The sequence below is a fragment of the Neomonachus schauinslandi genome, chromosome 3, assembly GCF_002201575.2.
Source record: "Neomonachus schauinslandi chromosome 3, ASM220157v2, whole genome shotgun sequence".
NCBI lineage: Eukaryota > Metazoa > Chordata > Mammalia > Carnivora > Phocidae > Neomonachus > Neomonachus schauinslandi.
In genome coordinates, this window is record NC_058405.1 from 70999607 (window position 1) to 71012421 (window position 12815).

Below are 12815 nucleotides of genomic sequence, written 5' to 3' on the forward strand. Positions count from 1 at the left end.
ACAGCAATTACTGGCACCAGGCTATTAGGCCATTGCTGGGGTGATGCTGACAGTAATCTAACAGGAGGCAACCATGTGAGCGAGGGGCTTCCTCTTCTTCCAGCCTTGTGCTCTTCCCTAGTGTACCCAGGAGTCAGCAGACAAAGGAGAAATGAGGGTTGCCTAGTTCCAGCTCCATCAGCACAAAGCAGGAGAGAGGGTAGGTTTGAAGCTGAAAGTCCACCAACTGTTGTCCAGTACTTGACCGGAACTATGTGCATACACTCTGCATTTTGTCCCTATTGCTTCTGTTTGATTCTACCTTACCCTACTCCATTTTAAACATTAAAAAGCTGGAGAGGATGCATGAAATTGATTTCATGACCTATTAAACTTTGCTCTAGGACCTAGTCCATGACTTTGAGCGTTGGAATTCAGTGCCACTTACCTCCTGAACTCCTTCCATACTACAAGTGACCTAGAGGAACTGCCTCCTAAGGTTACCCATCCACTGAATATATATGGGGGCCCACACTTTTCCAAAGGCTTTAGGGATACTTATATTAGGAGGCTGTAAATGTCCTTTATAGCACTAGAAGGGGGAGAGCTATGAGAGAGGAGGTATAACTCAGGAGAAAAGTTAAGGAGCCATCAATCAAAAATATTGTGTCCTTACATGAAAGGTATTATAAAGATGTATTTGGAAATACCCAGAAATGTACATCAGAGGAGCTTGAAATCAGTGAGGAGAAAAGACAAAAGCCAATGAGTAAACAACACACGAACTACCACTAGGCGGTACGGTTGGTTGTCTAAGTGGGTGATACAGGCAGGAAGTGTTGTGAGTACAGAGCAGGATGATATGATTGTGAGCAGGAATGATCAGGAAAGGCTTCATGTAGAGGCCTGAGTTAGTTTTTATAGAAGAGGTGGAATTTAGGGTAAGGAGATAGCATTCCAGGTGAAGAAAACAGTATATAGAACAAGATAAGGAAGTGCACGGCATTTCCGGGCAGTATTGGAGCTTGGGGATCAGAACTAGTGAGGGAAATCTGAGTGTCAACCAGAGCTGAGAGATGAAACGCTATACATGGAGAGGGTGTATTGATTGAATGTAGGGAGCTACTTCCACAAATAAGGAGCAGGTAGGAGAGGTGGTGAATAACACGATGAAGTAGGCTTTGAGGAGAACCAAGGTTGTGAACCACTAAGGAGGGTGACCAGCAAAGTCAAATGCTATACTGGTCAAGACTGAGAACTGAGGAAAAATGTCAGACTTTGAACCAGATGTCTCTCTCTCTCTTTTTAAGATTTTTATTTGAGAGAGAAAGAGCATGCGCACGAGAGGGGGGAGGGGCAGAGGAAGACGGAGAGAGGCAGACTCCTTGCTGAGCGGGGAGCCCGATGCGGGGCTCGATCCCAGGACCCTGAGATCCTGACCTGAGCTGAAGGCAGATGCTTAACTGACTGAGCCACCCAGGCACCCCTAGATGTTCTAAGTCTCTTTAATGAGGGCAATGGCTCATGACCATATTGTCTATGTAGATTCATCTGTTATTACTTTCAGATTTGCACAGTGTGTTTATTACTTGAACTAATCCAAAGTCTCCCGTGGAAACAATAAACTATTATCGGTCCTCATTCCTTCCCAACTGTCCATAGCCATGCTAGGTTTTCTAAGGCCCTGCTCATGGTCTTCCTTTGTGTGACCATCCTCCTTCAGCTTACTTGAAGGCAGCTGTTGCCTATCACTGCTGTCGTCATTCTCCTAAGTGGCTTGTCCTGCTGAGCTGCTTCTCTGGGATTCTGACTTCAAAAAACAAGGAGGGTTATGTATTTGGGGCCTTGCATTTGCAGACTTCTTCATGACTGTAGACTGCACTACAACCCTGGCCAGCTGCCTTGTAAGTACAAGTCACAAGGGAAATCAGATGAGGGATGGATGGATCGGGTGAACCTATCATCCCTACTACAAAAACATGTGTTCAGCTGAGAGCAGATCCGTATCATCTTCTCCAGGAGTAAAGGAGACTCTATTTATATGCTCATTATATATGCAGAGTTGTGATCAAATTGCTAGAGGTGACAAATCCAGGTGTTGGCTTCTATAAGGATGTCATTATTGCTATTAAGTATTAACTCAGATTTTGTTCTGGATTTTATTGCTTGAATGCTGTCATTACTTCTGCACAATATAAGCTGTGCTCACAGACTTTAGTTTTTCTTTCTCTCCGACATGAGGTTCTAGCTACTATCAACTGCTTCCTCATTTATACCGAATAGTTTTCATAATTGAACCCACTATGCAGGTAGCCTAGACAGGTCATGTGCATAAGCTTAATATTTATTGAGTATACTTTGGGCTGAATCAAATAGAATATGCAGATATATACTGAGTTTTAACATATGATTTTAATAGCCAGCACCAGAGTTCTCTTGGGGCAAGTACTTTGTGTTGGAAAATACTTTGATAACCAGTTGAGGAATGGAAGGTGGTCCTGAAGGTAGAGATTAGGAGACAGAGGTAACTAAAAGTACTGTATAAAGCGAGAAAAGAGGAAGGGAGAGATGGGACCAGGGAGATGGTGGTTAGTGCAGAGTTGCAGTTTCTGCTGAAAAAGAACGGGGGTTGGTGGATACCAATGCCATTGGGATACTGTAGGCCTTCCAAGACCAGGGAGTTCTAACTTTAGGTTATTGCATCCTTCATTTAAAACCCCTCAGTTGCTCCAAACCTTCAGAGGAGCCTGCTATACAAACAACCGAAGAAAAGGGTTTGATTTCCAAACTGTGTGTCAGCAGGAGGGAAAAGAGTTGCAGAAGGTGAGATGGGAGAGAGTCCATGTGTTCAGAGAAGGCAGGAACTCAGACCCAGAAATGACCCTGAAATTGTAACCCGTCCCCCCGCCCTCGCCCCAAGGGAATGTACAATCTTGGAGAGAACATTGGCCTTTCCACAGGAGGTGGAAAAGGGACTTGAGTCAATTTCAACAAAATTTCTGTGGACAAGGTGACCCCTACTGAGAACCGGATGACATACACATAGTAGCTTGCTATTTTCAATCATAATTTCTCAAGAGACATTTATTGGTAGAAAACGACAGGGTAATTTCCCCCCACTTTCTCCATTTACTTAATTCTCTAGGTCTCATTTTCCTTATCTGCAAAATCTGGAGATTGGACAGAGAACATCTCTGTGGTCTGTATTAGAGTCTACAGCTCTAATTACAATCTCACAGATGCAGAGAACAGATTGGTGGTTGCCAGAGGTGGGGGGTGGGTGGGAGTAGTGGAGCTAAATGGGTGATGAAGGGGGCCAAAGGGCACACATTTTCTGTTATAAAATAAGTAAGTCCTGGGGATGTAATGTACAGCCTGGTCACTATAGTTAACAACACTGTATTGTATTTTTGAAAATTGCCAAGACTGATCTTACTTTTATGTTCTTTTTTTGAGGTACATTTACCTACAGTGAAACATACAGATTTTACACGTACCATTCCATGAGTTTTGACAAATGTACATACCTCTGTAACCCAAACCCTAAGCAAGATAGAGAGCTTTTCCATCACTACCGAAAATTCCCTCTTCGGTCACACCCCACTCTCACCTCCAGGGTACCACTCTTCTGATTCTTATCACGAAGGATTAAATAAGTGAGATTTACAAGTTATTGTTAAATGCCAGTCTTTGTTTTACAGTGCTTCATCAGTATGAATGCCTTTATTTCTCACAAGCACTATGCGCTAGGCATTATCTCCACTTTGCAGATTAAAAGGTTCAGCATCAGAGCGTAAAGTAAATTGCCCCTGGTTATCAGCTACCAAATGTAGGGGCAGGACGTGAACCGAGAAGCGGGTTTTAGAAGCCCATGCGCTTAACCTGTTTCTACTGCACCGCATCTCTGAGACGGGTCTTGGGAGAGTCCATAAAAGATTACCTCGGAAATATTACACATCAAAAATTGAGCCGAAATCAGTGCCACTTACAAGTTCTCAAATCTCAATAATCCTAAAGGCCATACGCATTACGCCTTACTAAAGGATTCGTTTCTAGCCCACTCCTCAGAAAGTGGCAGAAAAGTGTGAAAGATTGCAAACTCGGTTTTGCTGGTGAAAAGCCCAGAAAGGGTGGTTCCGGTTCCCACCACGCCACCCGGCAGAGCCAGCCAAGGACGCCCGCAGAGGCGGCGGGGGAGAGGCCGGACCGGACGACCTTTAAAGAGCCGGGCGCTGAGCCGCTCGGCGCTCCTTCCTCTGACGCCACACGCATCCTCCCAGAATAGAGCGGGCACCAACGCGCTCCGCCGACGACCCAGGACACGCGTCCTGCCAAGGGGATTAGACGCTGCCGCGGCAGGGCTCACTGGACAGTACCCGAGTTCAATTAGTCACTCGTCCTCCTCAATGTCACCGTCTCCCTCTCCCAGACGCACCCTTGCGCCTCCCTTCCCCCTCACCCGGGTGGGGTTCCCAGGCTCCTCCCCCGAGTTGACTCGGAGCCTCCGCGCTCCCCTCACCGCTAGGCCTGCAGCTGCCATGGCAACCGTACGCCGCCGCCACCGCCTCTTCTCGCACATCGGGAACTAACGGACTCCGCGGCGGCGGCGGCCTGTGCCCCACCCCCACCCGGACCGCATCACCAACGGCCCGCCGATCGGCGCCACGTAGGTAATGAATCACAGGGACACGGCGCAAGCAGGAGAACAGGTGGTGGGGGTTCAGGTTCACAGCCCCACCCGGTCTCCCGCTGCCACGGCAGTGCGGCGGCGCGGGTCCTGGGGCGCGGTGAGGGGAGGTAGAGAACAGCGGGAGCGCGGGCATCGCGGGGCATTATGGGGATTGTAGTTTAGCGGCTCCACAGGCTTGCGGCCTTGGCGGGGTGGCTTGGACCGGCGAACTACAAAGCCCGGCGGCCCTGACCAATGGGAAAGACTGATAAACTTTGAGCGGACTGGGCGAGAGAAAATCTTTGTGGTGCAGGGGCTCTTGGGTGGTCGCGGAACTGGGCTCTGCGCTGGGAAAGGGAAGCGGAGGTGAGACTTGGGCTTCCCGCCCTGCCGTTTGGCCCGCCCCGGCTAACAGTTCTCAGCCCCACCCCGACTGGGCTGGGCCACCGCCCCGCAAAGTCTCAGGGATGAGCAGCCGCCCCAGCTTCAGGGCCTCGGGCCTGCGGCGCCTCTGACCCTCCCAGGTTGCTGCCTCTCGGTGCCGAACCGTATGTATGGCACACATTTGATGTGAGACCCGAGAAACTTTTTTAACAGGCCTGTCTCCTTTCCCTAATACGTTTATTTTAGGTATTTAATCATGTTTATTCTGAAGTAGCTCAGAGGTGTTTGCATATTAATATTAAACCCATTAATAATTACTCAAAGGGCATTAATGTTTAAAGGTCAAGTGTAGAAGTAGAGACCATGCTATTTTATAGTAGTATCTTTTTTTTAAAAACCGTTTTGCCTTTTGCATTTATTGAGGGTCAAGATTGCAGAACGAGTACCCCCACACCCTACTTACTAGCTTGAATACTGCCTACATATATTTTGATTCTATTTTGAAGATTAGTTTAACTTTAACTTACTAGTGATTTTTAAAGCACAGGCTTGTCTTTTTTTTAGCAGTGGGTAGTAATAATTATTTTCTTTGGTTATTTCAGTGTTCTTCAGAATTTCTCAGGAGCATGTTTTCAAAATGAAAAATGCCATGTTCTACTTAAAAAACAAATACTCTGCAATACACCTTAGTCCTTAGAGTTGGCTCAGGTCCTGGTGGTAAGGAAGCCAACACAGATTTAGAAAACCTGCCTTGATTGCCCTTTAAAATTTTTTTAACAAGTAGATAACCATCCTAGAAATTTGTTATTTTATATGGTATGTAGAAAAATTGTTGATAGAACAGTGGGCTTATTTTGTGTGTGTTTGATTATTATTATTTTTTTTTATTAGAGGGAGAGAGAGGGTTTTTTTTGTTTTTGTTTTTGTTTTTTTTTTGAGACAGAATGAGAGAGAGAGCACATGAGAGGGAGGAGGGTCAGAGGGAGAAGCAGACCCCCTACTGAGCAGGAAGCCCGATGCGGGACTCGATCCCGGGACTCCAGGATCATGACCTGAGCTGAAGGCAGTCGCCCAACCAACTGAGCCACCCAGGCGCCCCTAGAGGGAGAGAGAGTCTTAAGCAGACTCCTGGCTTTATCTCACGACCCTCAGATCACAACCTGAGCTGAAATCAAGAGTCAGATGCTTAGCTGACTGTACCACCCAGGCACCCCGTGTGTGTGTTTTCAGTAAGAAAACAACACAAGGCCACTACAAAATGCCCTTTTTCTCAATTAAAATGAGGCTGACTTGTAAATTTTACTTAAAGTACCAATTTTGTACAAGGAGATGGAAAGTAAATTTAGAAAGACCATTAGAAAAAAAAATTGAGGCCTTATGGTATATAGTACAGGAGTTGGAAGCATTTTACTTGTTTATTAAGATTTGTTAAGAACCTATGATATTATAGGTATTATGCCTGGTAGTGGGAATAAAAAGATGATAGAAGATAGTCTGTTCTGCATGAGGAAACAGTCATGTCATCATGATAGTATGATAGAGGTAAGTGCAAGTTGCCATAGGAGCCCAGAGAGGAAATAAACGGTAATATAACAGTAACATTTATTGAATACTTGATTTCAGTGAGGCACTGTATGATATTTTGCATGTAGCTCATTATTTAATCCTCATAAAAAATCCTAGCTACTGTTATTTAGAGATGAGGAAACACACTGAGAGATCTTGTTCAGAGTCAGCTGATAAAGTTTGAACCTGGGATTTTAACCCAGGTGGGTCTAACTCATTTAAGTCATGATCTCAACCACTGATGCCATTCTCTGTACCCATTGGTAGAAAGATCCTGATTCTGTCTAAGGAGATTGGGGAAAGTTTCCAGTATGATGTGACATTTGACTTGTGTTAAGGAAGTTGAGTAACCTTTCACTAGGAGAGAAGATGAGGAAAGTCATTTTAGGCAAATGGCACAACAGAAGAAAGGATAGATTCCAGTGTTCTGTGTTTGGAGAACCCTAGGTCATTCTGATGCCTGAATCCCAGAGTACTTGCAGTGTAGTGGGGGGAAGAGGCCAGATCTTAAAGTACTCGGTACTGTGATAAAGAGTTTATAGTGTTTTGTTTTTTTCTGGGGGGGTGGGGGGGCAACCACTGAAGAATTTCAAATGGAGTAGTGGTGTTATTGGGTTTGTATTTTAGAAAGATAACTCCAGCTGCAGTGTGGAGAAGGACCTTGGAGAGGGGAGAATAGAGTGGTATAGGGAAACCAGTTTTAGGGGGAAAAAGTACAATAGAAAAATGAAGAAAAGTCTGAAAAGCAGTTGGGGTTATGGAAAGACAGGGATTGTAGAAGTATTTAAGGGATAAAATTGATATGACTTAAGTTGGGGGCTAGAAAGTTTTGGAACCCTAAGACAAATGATTCCTAGTTTTCTGGCTAGGATGTCTGTGAGGATAGTGAAACCATTGATTTGAGAGGATGAGGAGCAGGGTTTTGTTGGAGGGAAAGATAAAGGTCAGTTCAGTTCTAAGCATTTATTCAAAGTTCCTGTGGGATATTCAGGTAAGGATGCATTTGGATCTGGAGCTCAGGAGAGAGTTCAGGGCTGGAGGTATGGGTTCGCATGTGCATAAGTAGTTGAAATTATAGGAGAATGGATTAACTTACATTGGAGGAGTGTTTAGAAATGAAAAAGGAAAAGTTTGAATATGGAACTCTTGGGAAGGAATAGCATTGTGTGTGTGTGTGTGTGTGTGTGTGTGTTTTGGGGTGGGGGAGTGGGACCATGTTTGGAAGGAAGTGGGGGAAGTGCCCACAAATGAGACTGAGAGGTTGGGAGGCAGAGAAGACTCCGAGCGAGCATGCATAACAAATGACAAAGGAGAGGAAAGTAAGAAGCTGGAATGGTCCAGAGTATCATGTGTCTTGGAGAGGGCAAGTAAGGTAAAGATTGAAACATGTCCAATGGATTTGGTGGCTGTAAAGTATTTCTAAACTACTTTGCAAAAATGAAGAGGAATGTGAGCATAGGCTACTTGAAAAACAAGTTTAAATTTTCCTTGATAATACATATACAAAAGAAAATAGAATAATAAACTCCCCATGTAGTCATCACTTTCCTTGAAGAATGAACACATAACCAATTTTGTTTCATCTGTTACTCCTTCCTCCAAATGGATTATTTTAAAGCTAAACTCAGATATCATATCTTTTTATCTGTAATTATTTCAATATGTATCTTTAAAATTAAGGGTTCTTGGGGTGCCTGGCTGGCTCAGTCAATAGAGTGAGCAACTCTGGATCTCGGGGTTGTGAGTTCAAGCCCCACGTTTGGGTGTAGAGATTACTTAAATAAATAAACTTTAAAAAAGAATTAAGGATTCTTAAAAAAAAAAAAAAAAAACCCTGTAATATTATTCTCTTTACTTGACAGTACTTCCTTAATATGAAATTTCCAGGCACACTTCTCTTTAAGAAAAGAAAAGAAAGAGATGAGGCAGTAACTAAAAACGGTTTGTAGGTATTTTTTTTTTTTTTAAAGATTGATAAACTGTTAGGGAAAGAGCCAATAAAGAGGAAATGTTTGAAGATGTAGGAGATGAGAAGAGGAGATAGCTGATAGAGGTCTCTGAAAGTGTAGGAAAAGGATGGGATGAGCAGGGTAAAGAATTAGTCTAGAATTATTTCTATTTTGTAAGTATCAACGAAGTGCTCGCTGTGATCCTAGGCAGTGTGCTAATGTTGACAGGAGGAGAGATGCACTGAAAAAGAAAGAAAAGAAGTGAGAATAGATATGTATATTTATAGGTTGGGTGGTAAAAGGTTAGAGAGTTCAAACTTAGGTTCTCTAAGAGGTAGATAGGAATCAAGGTCAATTGATGAAGGCAGATTGGTTTAGGAAAGGACAATGGTGGAGATTTGGAATAGCCACTGTGGAAAGCTAGGACAGGTTAAGAATGGTTTCACTGAGCTGAGATTAGAATTCAGTAATTTTCAATGACAGCAAAACACAAGGTTGTGTGATATTTTTTTTTCCCTTAAATTTTGATTTACTATGGGAGAGCTTAAAATATTGAGGAAACCAATAGCCTAAGGTCTTACTAAAGAGAAGAGGATCCAGGCCAAGAACTTATGATTGAGTATTCTTCAACAACTTTAGATTTATTCACTTAACTGATAATTATTATCTATTTGTGTAAATATCACAGTAAAATTAGAAAGCTCTTACAGATCCTTTGGATTAATACTTCATACTTTATTTTCTCAACATGCACAGTGGTATTCTTTTATAGAGAACATTTCTTCAAGATCATTTGCTGAGTATGGTATGGTGGAAGGGGTCAGATATATCTGTTGTCAATTCTGGAACTACAGCTTATTTTCTTTGTGATCATGGACAAGTTTCCAAGCCTGTCTCCTTACTAAAAAAATATACTAATACTTTTTATAAGATTTTTGGGAAGAATAGACACTTTAATGGAGGTAAACCCTAAGTGCCCAGTGATTGAAGACCTTTCTCTTCCCTTTGTCCCCCTTAGCAACAGTGCATACCGGGATTGTCGGTTCTGTTTGACGAGAGGCCACGTTCTGTGACTTTACCTGATCATATTAAGCAGGTAGATCAAGGTAGTAGGTACATTACGGAATAATGATTTGTTCTATAAAAGGATTCATCAGTTATTCTTTTAAGGGAGGCTTCCTGAAATGCTGTAAAATGTTATTTTATAGACTATTAATAAATTAACATCTTTGCCTTGGTTTCATCTTCAAAGAAATTTGGAATTCTGCTGCATGATTTGAGATCCCAGTAGCCCTAAAATTCTTTAATTGTCTGACTATATCTCATTTCTGGATTGATTTATATTATGATGTCACTAATTTTGAGCATCCGTTTGTAAATGGAAATATGTATATTTTAATGTACTCATCATTATTTCAAACACTTTTTCTCCTGGATAACTCATATATGGTAGGCCTAGTGAAATAATGCCTTAGAATACTTAGTAAAAGTTAGGTATATACAGGCATTAGCTAGATAAATTTAAGGCATAGATTGTGAGAGTAGTTAAAAAGAAACCAAAGGAGTGTTTTCCAAGGTGAGTTGTTTAATGTCCACTAGATGTCTTTATATTTCTTTTGCTGTGGATGGTTTGATTATGATCCTATCTGAAGGTATGGAGATGGAATAAATGACCTTTTAAGTCCCTTTCCAACTTTGTAATTCTTAATTAGTAATTATCCATTAGTAATTGTTGATTAAAAGCTCCTATTAAGCAGCCTATTAAAAAGTGAGTTTTGTTTATTTATTTTTTTAAGTTTTTATATAAATTCCAGTTAGTTGGGGGTGCCTGGGTGGCTGAGTCTTTTAAGTGTCTGCCTTTGGCTCAGGTCATGATCCCAGGATGCTGGGATCCAGCCCCCCATCTGGCTCCCTGCTCCGCAGGAGCCTGCTTCTCCCTCTACCCCTCACCCCACTCATGCTCTCTTGTTGTCTCTTAAATAAATAAGTAAAAATCTTAAAAAAAAATAAATTCCAGGTAGTTAACATACAGTGTGATATTAGTTTCAGGTGTACAATATAGTGATTCAGCACTTTCATACAACTGGTGCTCATCACAACAAGTGCACTCTTCATCCCCATCACCTATTTCCCCCATCCTCCCATCCACATCCCCTCTGGTGGCTATCAGTTTGTTCTCTATAGTTAAGAGTCTGTTTCTTGGTTTGCCCCCCCCCACCCTTTTTCCCCTTTGCTTGTTTGTTTTTTGTTTCTTTTTTTTTTTTAGATTTTATTTATTTATTTATTAGAGAGCGAGCGAGAGAGAAACAGCATGAGAGAGGAGAGGGTCAGAGGGAGAAGCAGCCTCCCTGCTGAGCCGGGAGCCCGATGTGGGACTCGATCCCAGGACCCTGGGATCATGACCTGAGCCGAAGGCAGTCGCTTAACCAACTGAGCCACCCAGGCGCCCTTTTGTTTTTTGTTTCTTAAATTCCACCTATGAGTGAAGTCACATGGTATTTGTCTTTAACTTACTTCACTCAGCGTAATACTCTCATGTCATTTCAAATGGCAAGATTTCATTATTTTTTAAAAGTGAACTTTAGTTTGAAATTTTTATTCTTTCTATTATTTTTTTGGTATGAAGATACTTTTTGTAAATGCTTCTATAACTTATAAACTTCAGCTTCATTTATTTCGTTTATTTCAATAGCATGTTCCTTCATTCTTTTGGATTCTCTGTACCCATCAGTGTCTTTATACTTAAATATCCTTTCCTTTCTGACGATTTTCCCTTCTTCCATTTTTCTTGGTGATTAGGAGGTAGGAGGAAATGAATGAGAGGGAATCAGTAAGTTCTGTTTTGTTTTTCTTATCTGCTCATGGGAGAATATGGATGAAACTAGTATTTAATATATACTTCCTGGTGTGAATATAGGTATTTTTATACTCTTATTTCCTCTGCCTTATTATATATTCTTTGAAGTAAAGAATTATATGGGCCTTACATATACATGGGTGTTTGCTAAATGGGGGGTAGGTATTTACTAAATAGTGTAGAGTGGATAATGAACGTTTGAGTGAATGGATATGATAATAACATTAATTGTTTAAAGACTACTTGATAAAGTAATATGATGCAGACAGGGTTTTGAAAGGTTTTATGTAATATCTTTCAAATACCATGAAATTAAGGACAGTAGTATTTAATTATATAGGCAATGAATAAAATACATTATTTCATCTCTACTAGTTAGCTTTTAATTTTTTATTTTTGGATTAGCTATATAACTTTGAAGGAGCTGATGTATTTTGAAGAAATGTGAGGCAGTAGAGTATAATGAGCCAACAGTGCAGGCTCTGAGTTTAGACACATCTGGGTGTAAATCCAGGCTCTGGGCAAGTTTAAATTCTTTAAAGCCTCAGCCTCCTCTTCTATTAAATGGGGGTAACCATTTTTATTTAGTAGTGTGATGAGGAGTAAATGAGATAATGACTAGACAGCCATTTTTTATCGTATTTCCTGATGCGGAATAAATATTCAGTGAATGTTACTATTGTTTTTATGTTAAAGGCTACTTCAGTACTTAAGATAAAATTTATAGTTTAAGCTGCTATCTTGAGACAGTGTGGCAGATAATAAACATTCTCTGCTGCTTCAATGTTTTTTTTGTTTTTTTCTAAATATTTTATTTATTTATTTGACAGAGACAGCGAGAGAGAGTGAGAGAGAGAGAGAGGGAGCGAGCACAAGCCGGGGCAGTAGGTGAGGGAGAAGCAGGCTTCCCGTGGAGCAGGGAGCCCGATGCGGGGCTTGATCCCAGGACCCTGGGATCATGACCTGAGCCACCCAGGTGCCCTGCTGCTTCAATGTTTTAAAAAGAATTGAGTACATGGGCAGAAATGGTTTTAGTGGTAACTTTTTAGAAACATTTAAGCTCTTAGAATGATCTCTTTAGATTCTTTTATTTTGTAGGGACAGTCATTTTTCTGTTTCCTAAGTATTTGAGAAGTGAGCTTAGAAACAGATGAAAAGGCTTTGTTGCTACAGACATTTTCCTGTTGTGTCTGAGTTTGTGATGAAGTCCTATTCTCCATTATTCATGGCAAGCTACAGTCCTTGAGCATATAACCCATCATAAAGAGATGGGAGGTATTGTGGCTTTCAAAGTGAACTGTTTTGGTGACTAGTACTTACATAGTAAGTTAATTTATTGCTATTAAACCTACTTTAAGATGCAGTAATTTGAGCAGTTGTGGTTATGTATTTTTTTAAATTACTTGGACTT

The 12815-nt window shown here is 41.6% G+C and overlaps 1 protein-coding gene across 1 annotated transcript in view; it reads left to right on the forward strand.

Annotated features, from left to right (window-relative positions):
- The first annotated feature begins 4867 nt into the window (after window positions 1-4867).
- KATNAL1 (katanin catalytic subunit A1 like 1) overlaps window positions 4868-12815 on the forward strand; it is a 76352-nt gene continuing 68404 nt past the window's right edge. Inside the window, exon 1 of the mRNA XM_021678267.1 lies at window positions 4868-5014. The gene's annotated coding sequence lies outside the window, so the exon portion shown is untranslated. The remainder of the gene's footprint in view (window positions 5015-12815) is intronic.